The sequence below is a fragment of the Periplaneta americana genome, chromosome 1 (genome assembly GCF_040183065.1).
Source record: "Periplaneta americana isolate PAMFEO1 chromosome 1, P.americana_PAMFEO1_priV1, whole genome shotgun sequence".
Lineage (NCBI taxonomy): Eukaryota > Metazoa > Arthropoda > Insecta > Blattodea > Blattidae > Periplaneta > Periplaneta americana.
In genome coordinates, this window is record NC_091117.1 from 170,914,230 (window position 1) to 170,931,186 (window position 16,957).

The following is a 16,957-nucleotide window of genomic DNA, read 5'->3' on the forward strand; positions in this document are numbered from 1 at the left end:
TGGGAGGGCAGAGGAGGGACCCGGCCAGTGCGTGGGAGGTGCAATAAAGCATATTTTATTGTAAGTGCAGTGAGATAACTAACAGCCCGGCCGAGTCAACTCCCATGTCCAGACATATCATTTTTAAAATGTTGAATTATTTACACTACACCCGGAAGCCAAGGCAATGCTACACCTACTGCTACGAGTGTACGTTATAATCTAGATAAAGCGAGAGTTCACGGAATTCAGAATGTTATAGGCAAACCATGTAGGTTACATGCTACATAAAAGACAAAAAATGTTAAGAAGTATTTCATTATAGTCTACCGGTATTGATTCGTGTATTTGTTATTTAATATTGAAACATAATAATAACAATAATAATAATACATTGTAAACCTCAGGAATTGATGTTAATTTTAGAAGCAAAACTGTAGACATTCTTCTTTTGGTTTTGTCGTCTACAGCGTTTACAAGGAAATTATTAGCATCAAACCTAACATTAAGAATCTACCTATTTAAATACAGCTCCTACAGAAATGAGTAAGCCTAATCTTCAAAATGTAGACCTACAATATTATCAAATCAATCGTGAATCATTGCAAGGAACAGAAATATAGACCATACATCTCTTACAAACTGAACTGTGTGTTCTTAATGCAATGTTAATTTCATGCATATTGAAATAAAATAAATTTTTGGAAATTTTAAATTAATTAATTAATTTATTAATAAGTTAATAAATGAATAAATAAATAATATGTAAATAAACAAATAAATAAATACGTAAACAAACAAATTAATTAATAATTTAACGAACGAATAAATTAATAAATAAATAAAGAAATTAATAATACGTAAATAAATATTAAATAAACAAATAAATGAATACGTAAACAAACAAATTAATTAATAATTTAACGAACGAATAAATGAATAAAGAAATAAAGAAATTAATAATACGTAAATAAATATGTAAATAAACAAATAAATGCGCAAACAAACAAATTAATTAATAAATTAACGAACGAATAAATGAATAAATATATAAGTAAATAAACAAATAAATAAATACATAAACAAACAAATTAATTTATAAATGGACGAACGAATAAATAAATAAAATAAATAAATAAATAAAATTAATGAATAAATAAATAAATAAAATAATACGTAAATAAATATGTAAACAAACAAAGAAATAAATACGTAAACAAATTAATTAATAAATGAACGAACGAATAAATGAATGAATGAATAAATAAATAAATAAAATACTTCGTTGTTACTGTAATACTGAATGAGTACAACAAACAGAAAAAGCATAAACAAATTTCCTTTCGAGTATGCCTCACAATATTTTAGTTTGAAACTTCCATTAAGCATTAACATGCCAAGTTTACATACCAAAGTTTTCGTTCTCGCACAAAAAGCTGTGTGTTCAAGACATGCCATATTATGAAAACATTCATGAATAGGTATAGCCTACAGTTCCGATCGGCACTCGTCTGAGTAAGTATAAGCCTAAACACATTTAATTGACATTGAAGGCTGCTCTTCTCTGCACAAGAAGATCCAACAAGACGACCATTGTGGAATGGAAAAATAAACATAGCCTACCTGATGTAAGTATATACCCGTCTGTTATATTATTTATATATACTGTATATATAGGGAAATATACTGTATATATAGGGATATATACTGTATATATAGGGATATATACAGGGTGATTCACGAGGAAAGGTAAAAACATTAGGATGTAAATTCTGAAGTCATTCTGAGTCAAAAAGTTCATATGAATATGGGTCCGTTTTCGAACGGTTACGGAGATATTGCTCTTTGATTTCACAAAATCTTCTGAGATTTCACTGTACTAACTCGCATTTAGAGACAGATAATGGACAAATTTAAAGTTTATATTCACGCATGCATACATAGGCTACCTATTATTGTAGAAGTCGGGGATCGATGTTTTCGCATATTTTCAAAGGTACCTCCTTCTGCTCCAATGCACTGTTGCGCTCGGGCGTGAATCGCGCTCATCATTCAGGAGAGTTGCACGTGGCTGTCTTTATGCTGCATCCAAAATACGGTCTATTAGCGCCTCTCTCGTTTCCCCGTTCCTTTGCTATACCAAGTCTTTCATCCAACCCTATTGATAGTAAGTACTCTTCGATGTGGTACCTTTCTGTTCGGAAAGCGTCGTTCATATTCAGCGACGGCACGCAAGGAACTTCCAGCGCACAAATCATAAACATACACAATATCAGCGTATTCTGTAGTGGAAAATTTATAAGGCATCTTGAAAAACACAACTTAACACTTCCGATAACTGTACCTGTATAACTACTGTACAGTAGGTAGCTGACTGAACTGCTGTGAATTGATAAGCGATAGTGTAGGCTATTTGTGTTATCTGCGGGTTCTGTGTCATTACATCAGATAAGGGCAGGCGATTGGACATTTGTAATGCCCCACCACCCGGTTTCTTTCTCTTATCTACATCGCTCACAATGCAGATTCCAATGTTACGTCATTTAATGCGGTCGGTGACCTTGTCTCAAGTTCTCAAGTCAGCAACGTCTGATTCACATTGGAGCGCGACGTTTTACAAAAAAAAAATGCATCGTTCGAAAACGGACCTATGTTCAAATGAACTTTTTCACTCGAAATGGCCTAAGATATCATATCCTAATTTTTTTTACCTTTCCTCGTGAATCACTCTGTATATATATATATATATATATATATATATATATATATATATATATATATATATATATTATATGGGGTAGGGCGGCCAGTTCCTTTCCCCCTCTATTACATACATCGCTGAATCTGATATTAGGGTCTATGATATTTATTGTTGAATTTCTGACCTCAAAACTTCATAATCATGATAGACGTTCAATGTCGGGCTATCTGGAATATGTTCATGTTGGACGTGTAAATTTTGGCAGTTCGAAATTTTGAACGTTGCATAGACATTTCGCTAGCCCACGCTACGAGCGTGCTAAACTAGCCCCGGCTATCAACTGATTACTTGTACAGGATTCATATCATATATTATCGCTAACACTGGTTTATGAATACGAAAAACGTTACTTCGCTGATCATCCACCGGAAGCCCGTGCTAAGAATGTCTATGAATATGGCTCTAAAATTCTGACAAGTGGAATATGGCCTCCCCGTAAAACAATATGTTTAAAAGAAAAACTGTATGACGAAGAAGGAGACAGTGTATAGTTATCTTCCGAATACTTTGATAATAATCTACTTCGTTATTTTCGTTTCATCATTCCTCTATCGTCTGAAAATCGCAATCTCATCATTTCTGAATAGTACAAAAGTGACGTTGGACAAACCTATCAATATGGCGTAATGCAATAATATATCTATTATTTTTATATAATAAACTAATTAATTAGGACTTACCGGTCATTATATAAGATAATTATATGAAGGACCACATATCCACATCCACTACGGAAAAATTTTCCTCTCTTCAAAAACTGATCACAAAATTACTATAGTAACACCTTATAAAGCCTTCAACAATAGAACAATGACTCATTAACTTTGCTATGGAAGTAACCAGAGGTCATAAAATTAAAGGTTGAAGATCTTGTAGAAGCAAATACTGTAGTTTATTATTTTATAAAATGAGAGATACGTTATCATAAGGTAAGTAGGTACTATAATTTTATGTTCGGTGCAAAGATGAATTTAGTAAATTTTCACCATGCAGTCGCTGAATTTCTGTTAACGTAACATACTAGTCAACACAGTCATTTCCGATGGTCTAGTAAGGTAAAGTTGTCTATTTCCGTCTTATCCGTAATCCCGTGATACTCTTTTTAAAATTGAATGTCAGTCAAAGCTTTGCCTTTCGACCATAGCCCCAGACATCTTTCTCGAAAGAGTGCATCTTTCGCCCACTTTTGAGACATCGGTGAACTTCATAACAAAATACCCAATCCCGTGACATTCAGTGAAAAAACGTATCACGGAATTAGAGTATCACAGAATTAGGCAACTTTACCCTACTTAGCAATCTCGCCATTCAATGTGTTTTACAGTGAAGGGGAATAGAAAGGGCTGCGTGTTGTAGGGTGAAGTTGCCTATTTCCGTGATATCCCTAATCCCGTGATACCTTTTTAAAATTGAATATCAGTCAAAGCTTTGCCGCTCGACCATAGCGCCAGACATCTTTATCGAAAGAGTGCATCTTTCGCCTACTTTTCAGATATCAGTGAAATTCCTAGCAAGATACCCAATCCCCTGACTTTCAGTGAAAAAAACGTATCACGGAATTAGGAGTATCCCGGAATTAGGCAACTTTCCCCTACATTAAAGCACGTAAAGTAATTCTGATCCATACAAAATTATTACCCAGGTGTTATTCGCATCACTATGATATGTAGGCCTACCTTGTGGACAGATTTCTTTGCGGACCAATGTCTCACTTGACATTACAGGGTAAAGTATCGTGAGAATGCAGACGAAAAAGAAAATGAGATGCAATAGTTCTTCAAAACTGCAGCGTATATGGTAGCTAAAATATCAGAAGTAGATTTTTAAGTATCCTACTGTATCCTAGAACTTGACATCTCCAACATTTCTGAACAACATACAGGTTCCATCGTCAGAACAAACTGGTAATACCTGGAGGGTCACCTACTCTGTTGGGCAGTTATGCTTGATTAGTCCAAATAACTAGGCACTACTATTCATCTGCGAACTCCTTACGTAGTAAGTACATAAGAACTAGCTACTAGGGTCAAATGAGACACCCAAAAAATATATGAAAATACATTGGAAAATATAAATGTATATAAGAGGAACATAATTTATTTGAGATTAATGAAACCAATAAATTGGTACTATGTCTACTTGTTAGTACAGAGACAAAATTGGAGGCATTGAATCTCATAAATTAGTAGCTATATGATCAACGCTGTAACATCTATGATGTAATCAGTGCTCGAAAATCGCCGTGAGACCGATGTGGTGGATGATATATTAGGTTATCAAGTCATGCATTTTATAAAATTGTGTGGAAATGCTTACTTTGCTAGTGCGAGGAAAGGGATATCCGCCTGTAGAAATCCAACACTTGAATTCTGAATTTGTTCTGTAAATAGAAACAAATTAATAAAATCAATACAAGTGCCTCCGTAGAAAATGATCAAAATTTAAGGGATTAGGTACATCTTACAGTAGTAAAATTTTAGAAATATTTAACATTTGTTTTCCTCCATGACTGTATCTTGTACAATAATGAAAATTAATATGTGTGAAACAATGTCCTTCTGCTATATGAAAAAAAAAATATTTTTACTATTTAAAAAAAAAATATTTACTTTTTTTTTTTCAAAACTCTGTTCATTGTGCAGTGATGAAGCGTTCCCACATAAATAAAAAACTATCCAACATTCTGTGATGAAATTTTTTGTGTGTATAAATACATGTCATATATACAATATGATGCAAGATCACTCTCTACCTTCGATATGTTTGATAAAAAATAAATTCAATTTAAAACATCAGTATATTCTTCTAACACAAAATAAAAAAAATAATATTTATTAAGGAATGTAGTTGAAACAGCATGATATTATAAATATGAATTTCAACAATAAAATAAAAGAGAGAAAACATGAAAAAGTTAACAAGTTTATGAGTTATGAGGGAAACGCTTCATCACTGCACAGTGAACTGCCACTATTTTTTATTTTGAAAAAATAATTATATATAAGTAGTTTTTTAATCTTAATATATACTGTATATATATATATTTTTTTTTCACATAGCAGAAAGACAGTGTTTTACACATACCAATTATCATTATTGTACAAGATACAATAATGGAGGAAAAAATGTTGCATATTTCAAAAAATTTTACTGCTGTAAGCTGTACCTAGCCCCTTAAGTCAACACTGTCCGAAGACAGGTCTGGACCCAACAAGTGACACCAAGGCATCACTCATGAGGCAACTAGGCCAGGACAGGAGATAATGGGCAGGGTGGCCAGTTCCTTTACCCCTCCATTGCACACATCTCCAATAAGCTACATATTACACTAATCAGGCTTCAGATGCATGCAACACTTGTTCTTCCTCTGACAGATATTGTCAAGTGAGATGTACTGCCTGATAATAGAGGTAAATATCAGTCAGAACCTCAATCAGAGGATATGAGTATATGACAGAGGATATGAGTATATGACATGAATATATGAGTATATGACTCAAAGCAAGGATAGGAGAAAAAATGTCAGAAGGAAGTGAAATAGGGAGAGGAGTAGGTAAAGGATGCCCTTTATCACCTACTCTGTTCAACATCGACTTGGAGGATTTAGTCAAGAACTGTTTTCAGAACATGGGAGGAGTGATAGTAGGAGGAAGAAGAATAAAGTGCATACGATTGCTGATGATATGGTGTTGTTAGCAGAAGAAGAGATGATACTAAAGGATATGCACTAGATCTAAATAAAAGCTGTGAGCAGTATGGGATGAAGATAAATGCCAACAAGACGAAAACCATGGTCATAGGAAGAAAAATGCAGAAGATAAACTTGCGAATTCTAAATGAGGCAGTAGAGCAAGTGGATAGCTCAAACACTTAGGGTGTGCTATAAGCAGTAACATTAGCTTCTGTCAGGAAGTCAAAAGGAGGATAGCAATGGCAAAGGAAGTTTCTAATAGATAAAAGAGAATCTTCTGCGGAAAAAGAACTGAGGAAGAGACTAGTGAAGTGTTTTGTGTGGAGTGTGGTATTGCATGGGTGCAGAAATATGGACATTACGACGAAATGAAGAGAAACGACTAGAAGCATTCGAAATGTGGGTATGGAGAAGAATGGAGCGTGCGAAATGGACAGACAGAATAAGAAATGAAGATGTGTTGTAAAGAGTGGGTGAAGAAAGAATGATGCTGAAACTGATCAGGAAGAGAAAAAGGAATTGGTTGGGTCACTGATCGAGAAGGAACGGCCTACTCAAGGATGCACTGGACGGAATGGTGAACTGGAGAAGTTTTTTTGTAATTGTTTGAGATCACTACGTAATGTACAGAATGGGCCAAAATTCACGCACCATAGGGATTATTCTACACTGTGTCCGGGACAAAATTTACCAATAAGAAAGTTTAATAACGCGCGTAATAATGGAGATAGGAAAATGAAATTTGCGGCAAATGAAAGAGGGACATTTTAAGTTTTGTGTGTGATGTTGGCAACATTTGGTCATTGTTGTTGACATAGCTGTAATTAAAATGGCGTTCACAGTGCAACAAAAAGTTCAATGCTGCTATTGGCTTGCCGAATTCAAGTATCCGAAGATAGTGGAGAGAAGATTTAGACAACAGTGGCCTGAGAAGCAACCATCAGATAGGCACACAATAACAACTTGGCATAGAAAGCTTCTTGAGACCGGTTCTCTTGTAGAGAAAACACCACGCGGGAAGAAAGTGACAGAAGCGCAAGTCGACAGAATTCAGCAAGCTTTCCAACGGAACCAGTGTAAGTCTGTTCGCCATGCCAGCAGGGAACTTGCAATTCCAAAGTCAACTATCCACGATGTTCTGCACAAGAGGTTACGTATGCATGCATACAAGATTCAATTGGTTCAAAAGTTGAAACCAAACGACTTGCCTGCACGATATGATTTCGCTAGTGACATACTGTTGAAAATTGATATTGAAAATGAATATCTGCAGAAGGTCGTGTTTAGTGATGAGTCCACCTTCCACGTCCGTGGGATCGTCAACAGGCATAATTGTCGCATCTGGGGATCAGAAAATCCGCATGTAGTGAGGGAATTGGAAAGAGACAGCCCTAAGATTAATGTTTGGTGCGGACTTACACATGAAACTGTGATTGGACCGTTCTTTTTTTTGTGGAAAACACTATCAATGGAAATGTGTATCTTGATATGCTGCAAAATTACGCCATTCCTCAAATTCCACAGGGATATGTTTTCCAACAAGACGGAGCTCCGCCTCATTATGCATTACATGTTACAGATCACTTGAATGAATGCTTTCCTCAACGATGGATTGGTCGAGGTGGACCTACAGCATGGCCTCCCAGATCCCCAGACCTAACCCCACTGGACTTCTTTTTTGGGGGATACATAAAGAAATTGTGTACAAGACTGTAGTGTCAGATTTGGAGGATCTGCGTCGGAGAATTGTCGCTGCTTGTGCAACTGTCACTCCAAAGATGTTACGGAACACATGGTAAGAACTTGAATATCGCCTGGACATCTGTCGTGCTACAAGAGGTGCACACATAGAAGTTTATTAGTGGTCATTCGAAACTTAGGAAGTCCCTTTGTCAATTCCCGCAAACAGCATTTTCATCCATCAATTATTTGGTGAGTTATTAAACTTTCTTATTGGTAAATTTTGTCCCGGACACCCTGTATTATGTGTTCAATAAGAGAACCGTTCATGTTAAAACATGTCTGTAAACGGTCAGCCGTGTTCCGTAGAACATTGGTCACCAAGTTTGGTGTTACAGCACGGCACTCTGCTACAATTCGCTCTCGCAGGTGATCTTCAGCCCTGATCTTTACCGCGTAGACTTTTGCGTTCAGGTAGCCCTATACAGCAAAATCCATTGCATTTAAATCTGGGGATCGAGGAGCCCATTCCACTTGTCCTCTACGACCAATCCACTGTGAGATGTTGTCGTCCAGCCAAGTCCGTACTTGAATGGCATAATGTGGTGGTGCACCATCCTGCATGAACCAATCAGGATGTGAACCAATGATATCCAGATCGGGCTATAAAGAATCTCCCAACATTGTCAAGTAAGTATCACTGTCGACATTTCCGTGAAAAAAGTATGGGCCAGTGATACGGTCTTTCCACAGACCACACCAAACCAACACACGAGCAGCTTCTTGTTTGTTGCTGGTAAACCAATGTGAATTACTGCCAGACCAGTAACGTAAATTTTGCCTGTTAACCTCATAATCCACATAAAAATTTGCTTCATCTGAAAACATAGGATAACAGAGGGGAATAAGTTCTACACGCTCTTCAGTCGTCAACATTGTTTATCTGAAACATGTAAACGAAGAATAAGTCAAATTCCTATGATGCGTGACTTTTGGCCCACACTGTAGTGCAAGCTATTGTATTCTACCTAATAGTTGGAGAAGGTTTGTAGTATATAGCTGTGAATTATTGTAGTTTTAAGTTGTGCAGAAGTAGAAAAAAATTTCCGACAAGTCATTTCGAACATTTTGCAAGAAGAGATTAGTCTAGTATTTCAGAGCAATCTTCGGAGATAGCAGAAATGTACTGAAGCAGGAGGAGGACACTTTAATAGTAATATGCGTTACAAGAGCGGTATGTTGAAGTTTTCATGTTCGAAGAAAAGTTTGAAAAAGCGAAACGTAGTTGAGCTTTTTTAATTTCCGAGAATTGAAAGAAAACATACCGCTCGTGTATCGTACATTATTTTGTGCGAAGATCGTTTATTACATACCTGAAAGAGGAATTTCTAATTAGTTGTAATGAAATCTCCATCTTGGTTTCTTTTCAATGACGGCAAATTTGCAAAACAAAAATATCTATCTTCAACATTGTTGCTTTAAAATGTTTTCTGTGTTTACTATACTCCAGCAGGCCGTGATATACGTCTGTCTTTTTCCCCCCCAGTCTATGGAATCTTGTTGATTTTTTCACGGCTTCCTTAAGGTTACTTGCATCACGAATGCAGTAACTTTAGTGGAGTTGTAAAGTTTACTTAATTTTTGCAAATATTTAAAAACAACAATTAACAGTGCAATTTAGGTGAAATTGCAGTGGTAAGTTTCCAATTTATAATTATTACTATATTGAACGTCTCTAAAAATAATATGTTAAAAGCCTAAAGCAGTAAAATCAATGTGTCACTTTAGCGGTAAGAGGAGGGAAATTGTTATGTATGTTAGGTTGGGAATACTGAATGTGGAATTTTAGACTTTCCGCGGATTGGTTTTGTGCGGAAACCAAGCAAATACGCACGATCTCGCACAAACACAGGTAAGATGCAGTTGTATTCATTTTTAAGTTGTTTATAAACATTTCCCCCCCCGCGACAGGTTTTATAAACTATAAACCGCCGGAATGGCGACCTATTTAGCGGTAACTGTACGAGGCGTATACATGCCGTTGTGCTTGCGGTGTGAGGTGAATGTTGTACGTGGATGATCCTGTAGAATAGGCCTATAGCAAAACTAAAGTAAACACACAGTCATAGATTTCATACTTGTGAAAACTTTTCAGAAGAGGCTTGAGAAGAAATTCTGGCAATACGAAGCAGTCGAAAAACTTGAATATCGACTACTGATGAAAGATGGGTATCGTGTCCGCAAGTTTTCTATACAGTTCATATTTTAAAAAAATTGACATTTTAGTATTCAAGGACGGTATCTATTCTGTTCAATTGGCACTTTCAAAATATTTCGTCGGTCCACAAGCACTTTACTACGTTAGCCAACAACTTCTCACCGGAAGGATTGGGTTTCGATCTCTGGCACATTTTGTAAGTGTTTTGATACGCAAGATGGTTATGGGGCAGCTGTTCAGAATGTGTTTTGTTTTTTGTCTCATTTCGCGGCTGCAAGTCTGGAGGACGTAGATTCGATTCGCCGCAGAGAATTAGATATAGGCTAGCCCCCTTCTAAGGGAAGTGACAGTATCCTTCGTCATGAGTCTATGGACTATTCTGTACTTTCTTGAAAGTTGCCTTACGCCATGCTGATCATTTCACTAGAAAGTCCTGTCACTTCTGAATGTAAAATGTTGGTTAGAAAATTCGCAAAAGAGAGAGGACAAAGAAAACAAAAAGTTCAACCTTCAACAATGATGGTGATGATATTGACTACCGCTTCAGTGTCGCCAATATCCTCAGAATGTCTGTTTATACAATCTGCAATGTAAAATAAATGGATCTATAAAGTATAGAAATCTTATTTAATAATTAAAACTAATACAAGAATGTTCAAAATGCAGCATGTGTTCGATTTATTTGTAACGTCCGTAGACCTGACCGTATTACACCTTCACTAAATATGCTGTCCTGGGTCCGTCTCAAAGAGCGAAGAACTATTCACTCTCTCACTTTATTCCTCAATATTCTTCAGAACTCTAACCCTAGCTACTTAGCTTCTCGTTTTAAACATTTGTCCTCATATCACGAAATAGATACTCGCCCACAATACCATATCACACTCTCCAGTCCTAAACACAGAACATCCTTCTACTCTTCATCTTTCACGGTCTCTGCAGCTCATCTCTGGAACTCTCTATCACAACATGTCAGAGACTGTTGGACATTGTCTAGTTTCAAAAATAAACTAAAATTGCACTTTTTCAATTCAGATTCCTTTCAATTGTAAGGCTCTTTTCTCTGCGATAGTTTTGTAATATATATATATATATATATATATATATATATATATATATATATATATATATATACTATATATTTCTCTCCCTTCCTTTCCCCCTTTTTGTTCTCGTGGCCACCAGATGAATTCATTATCATACCCTTTTTATTGTGGATTTTATTTAATTTTCGTATTTCTTTTCTTATTTGTTATTATTTTATTACATTCCATTTTGTTATATTCTTCCTTACGTTTTCCATATTAACTATTTCTACTGAATGATTTGCTTTTTAAAATATTCCAATGTATTTTACTTTCTTTTTTCTATTATGGTATTATTTTCATGTTATTTAGTGTCGATTTTATTATGCTATTATTATTTTTTTTTTGTGATATGTTACTATTCTGTTGTTTAACTTTTTGTTAAATTTTCACTGCTTGTATACCTTGTGACCTGGTAGAGTGTAAGAGAAGGTCCTACGGCCTTAACTCTGTCTGTATAAATAAATAAATTCTTCTTCTTCTTCTTATTATTATTATTATTATTATTATTATTATTATTATTATTATTATTATTATTTAGTACTTCGGTATTTGATGACGTTTATAGCTGCTGAATTCAGCTAGTCTTTACTTATAAATCCTACAAGACTAGAAGGTTAGTCATGACAGCTGTATATAGCTAGCGCACATCCTCTTAAGCTACATATGACTTGATTTCAAAGACTTTGGAACGCACTTAACTTTCCATAAAATTAAATTTTGACTTCATTCTCATACATGAATGTCGGTCGGAACATGTTGCAGATCATATCATCTTTTCAATATCGAGGCTCAGAAAGCGTCGAAGATTATTTACAGTAACTTACCTGGGTTCTATCGGCTGCTAATAATTATAATTTAATATCTTCCCCAACTTGGTGAGGTTGCCAAAGACAAAGGATGTTAAACAGTAACATTAAAAATATCTTACAAGTAATTTGTCTACAATAAACTGAAATTTACAGTAGATAATATTTTACAATAATGAAAATTTGCAGTATATTAAAAATATACAGGTAAAAATAAAATAGACTGAGAAAATTCAACTGTAATTTGAAATGAAGCACAAGTGCTGCCGTAATATCTACAGAAAGCTATGATAGAAATTTCCTTAATTGTTGTTGTTGTGATTCCAAATTTGTGACAGAATGAGACGAATTGTTTTGTTATGGTCCCTCTAGAGCCCACCATTAATCCGATGACTTCTATATCCCTGAGTTTATATGATATTTTGTAATAAGGGATAGTTGGTTCATAAATTGCCTTTTCTCTAGATTAACCTCCTCGGTTTGATTCTAGTGCGTCTCGAATCTGATGGTCGGATTCAGAATATAACCTTTTGTCTCTTCAGTTTTAAATGTTATAACATCAATACGCCGAAGGCTTCCAGTTTCCGCTATTCCATGGACTTGAAACTTAATGAGGAAAGATGTTTCAGAAGAAAATATTAAGGAAAAGGAATTTGAAAAATTATGTTTAGTGTGAAGGAAACATGGTTGGTAAAGAACTGGATTCGTGACCTGAGGTTGCTCGTGGATGAGAATTTCTCATAGGCTGATTACTTAATAAGTTTTATTATTAAATTTTCCTAACTGTAAGATGGACGTCAGGTATTTTCATGCTAAATCGTAATCTCATCTTACCATTATAAATTCCAATAAATAACTTCGCAGTTGATACAGCGTCGTCAGTTAACCTATTAGAACATCTAATGTAACGAAGATGACTGTGTAGGTCTAGAATCGAAGTGTTTGAGGAATCCTGCCCGATGATGGCTTCCCCTACGACAAATTTCACAGAATCTGTCCGACTTCGAACTCATTTCTTTGATTAAAAGCCGCTAGTTGATTGACGTATATGAAATCCGGGAACGGAAGCACATAGCCCGCTGTTACACGCAGCAGCCGCTCACCTGAGGATGCCTCACACGTCCTCACGAATTGTTGCTGCTATTTTTCATGCGGCCGCTTTCATTTTTCATATTTCATGAGACAAATACAAATGGCATAACCATAACGAGAGGTTTCGAAATAAATCACGTGACTCGGGGGATTCACGAGTGGGCAATCCATCACGTGACGTCACTTCCGGCGTGTCATCATGACCCGCAGCACCATCAATCTCAAAATGGAGGCGAGCTGACATCTTGATTGGAGACATTGTTGTGACAAGTAGAGATGAAGCATCGTGACACAAGATGTCACCTTCGTGACGAAGATGGAAGTGAAGAAGAGGGAAGTAAACGAAGGTTGAAAGAAAGATGAAAATGAAAATAAGTAAATAACGTGAGATAGGACGGAAGGAAATAAGTAAGAAGGGAACAAGGCTCAAAGGAAAGTAGAAGGACAGAAAAATGCTTAAGAGCGGAAAAAAAGAAAGTAAGTAAGAAAGAAAGATGAAGTTAAAAGGAAGATGAATAGAGAAAAATAGAAATAGTAGAAGAACGAAGAAAAGAAGTAAAAGAGGAAGGCAGAAAGAAAGTAAAAACGAATTAGAGGAAAGAGAAAGAATGAGAAAATAAATATATTGGTAAAAAGACGTAAAGAAGAGGAATTAGTAAATCATCATCATCATCATCATCATCATCATCATCATCATCCTGTCAAGTACTAGTCCCAAAAGAACTGTTACGGCCTGAAAAAGCGATTTTCTTGCCATCTTTTCATAGGTCGACCAAGTGACCATTTCCCATTTGGACGATTCTTCATTAATGCCTTAGGGATCCTGGATGAAACCATTCTTGAGACGTGTTCCTTCCAGTTTAACTGATATCTGGAGATACAGTCCAGTATTGATGAAGCAATTAATAAATAAAGAAAAAAAAGTGCTGAAAAGAAAATAAGAAATTGGGAGATGAGAAGGAAAAAAAAAGAATTTAAAAACTAAAGAAAGGGAAAAAATAGATAAAAACGAAAAATGAATTTAAAGAAGAAAAACACGTGAAGAATGAAATGCACACTTTCATGAACTGCTTCAGAACTATCAACACATTTCCGTACGTACAATTTTATTACTGCCTGTAATTCTGTCAAAGTTCCGCTCTTATGGAGTTGATCATGCAGATAGGTAGAAAGCATGCCAGTTACGTTGTACGTATGTTTATCTCGTAAAATTTTGAGCTGAACTTTTTAACAGATATAAATACGGGCCAATATCCACCAGCATTGACAGTGATATGATTGGGTTCCCTCTAGTGCCCTACCCTCATGCACTGCGTCATAGATGTATGACAGTGGCACAATGTCCACACATGTGCAGAGGTGCACTCGTTATGAGTGACTAACTGGCCGGGATCCGACGGAGTAAGCGCCGTCTTAAACCACAAAGTGATTATTTTTCTCATAGCCTATCATATATTATTACGATGTACCGAAGTACATATATTTCCATGCAGAAATTCTGCGTCATCATATGATTATCTTTTGGGTTCCCTCATATGATGACGCAGAATTTCTGCATGGAAATATCATATGTACTTCGGTACATCTTAATAAAACAATGATAGTGTTAATTTTGAATTCCTTATGATTTGTCAATAGAATAATTGAGGACGTCACCCGAATAGGACGTATAGAGCAAAATGCAGTTCTGATATAAACTAATGCCAGTGTTTGTCAGCTGTCAGGTTCATTACAGTTGTGTCGAAAAAGTATAATTTAACAGGGAAGAAAAATTTTTATGCTCGACCATGCCGAAATGTAGTAATTATACACCTGGTAGCAGCCCGTTTTTTAATGGACCTCATTAAAGTACACCTATTCATTAAAGTTCAGGTGTTCCACCAACCAGAAAACACCATTGTAGCAATATGAAAGCGCAAGTATCGATTATTCTCGGATATGCAATCGAAAGGCAACAAGCGAAACGTCACGGAGGCTGGAAATCCAATACTGTCGCAGGAGGTTATGTTCTGTTACTATAATAATTAGCGTTAATTGTAAATAATATTCAAATAAATTCAATTTGTCATCTCGTTTTTTAATGTCTAAATCAATTTCAAGGTTATATCAAGATTAATGTTCATTTTACTCTCTAGATTACATCAAGGTCAATGACATTTGTTCCTCGGAAAAAAATCAATACTTTCGCGTCTGCGCACATCTCACAATTTACGAGATATTGTACAAGGTCAATTCCGCTCCCCAGTCAGATAACAATAACATGAATACTTATGAATAATTTCAAGTTACAAATATGGTCGAGCATAAAAAGTCGTATGAAACTTGCCTATAATGGTAATTAAGACGCTCGTATGAAAATTATGAAACTCGCTTGCGCTCGTTTCATAAACATACTCGCGTCTTAATTACTACCATTATAGGCTCGTTGCATAATGTACTATTTCGACACAACTGTGATGAACCTGACAGCTGAAAAACATTCAAATTATAGTTTATATCAAAACTACATTTTGCTCTATGCGCCCTTATTCGGGTGACGTCCTCAAATTGTTACATTTTTCTCGTCCACGCAATGTTGTTCTAGTCTTCCTGAGAACTGGAGATAAGAGATATATCCATAATGTACTTACAGTATGTAACATGTCACTCATATATTGAAGATTAAGTTAATTTCTCGACTTCTCGACATACGGCCATCGCTGCACAACAACACGTATGTCCAACGACATGGGAGAAGGGGTTGCTTAGAATTTTCAAGCAGGCAGCTGTGAGATATCGAGCTGCGAGAGAAATTGCAGGCAATACAGCGACGTGGGCAAGGAACGGAAGGCGATCTGGAAGAAAAGGGACGCGACTTCTTCTGAACGATTTAACTTATGATATCCCCGAGTGGAGATGAGTGGCTGCCTGCCTTAAGCTGCCTGCAACAACGATTCAAGTTGCTACTTCACTTCCTTGCTGAGTCAACTGTTTCTATGCTTGTATTGTTTTCGAGATTCGCGAGGTCAATTAGGCCAGATGTTTTGGATTTTCAAGAGAAATAAAATTTCCCATCGTGACTTTCTTGGAAGGGAATTTTCCTTTGTTAACCGCACGATAGTAGACTGGAACAGCTTAGCCTACCTCTGGCAATCTTTCAGGGCGGTCTTTTCAAAATCAATACATTTAAGGAAATGTTGAGAATATTAGACTGATAATATAATTGTAGGTGCAGTGTAATTATCTTAGTTGTGTCGTGTAATTAATTAATTTGATATGTAATTAACAGGGAACGGATTTATATGGACTAAAAATATATGAAATATGTAAATATATATGTAGTTATTTTTACCAAAATATGGAATTAAATATGGATTTTTACCAAAATATGGAATTAAATATGGACTTAAAATTATAAAAAAATGACTATGTACGTTAAATATTGGTACATTTTAATCAAACTAAACAAAAAATATAATGGACGTACCTTATCTTCCAATGTAGTTTCAACAAAACACAATTTTTATTGTCTGTTACCATAACAATAGGTTACAAACATTTCTTTCAAGTGCTGAAAAGTGAATCTTCTTCTATTGTCTCTGAGGATAGATTTATACTGACTAAAAGAGCGTTCGACGTCACAAGAAGTAACTGGTACATAAT

The 16,957-nt window shown here is 35.7% G+C and overlaps 1 long non-coding RNA gene across 1 annotated transcript in view; it reads right to left on the reverse strand.

Moving 5' to 3' along the window:
• Positions 1–16,957, reverse strand: part of LOC138709380 (uncharacterized) — a 389,252-nt gene that overhangs the window by 218,003 nt on the left and 154,292 nt on the right. The window contains exon 3 of the long non-coding RNA XR_011334923.1: positions 5,057–5,120. This is a non-coding gene — a long non-coding RNA (uncharacterized lncRNA). The remainder of the gene's footprint in view (positions 1–5,056; positions 5,121–16,957) is intronic.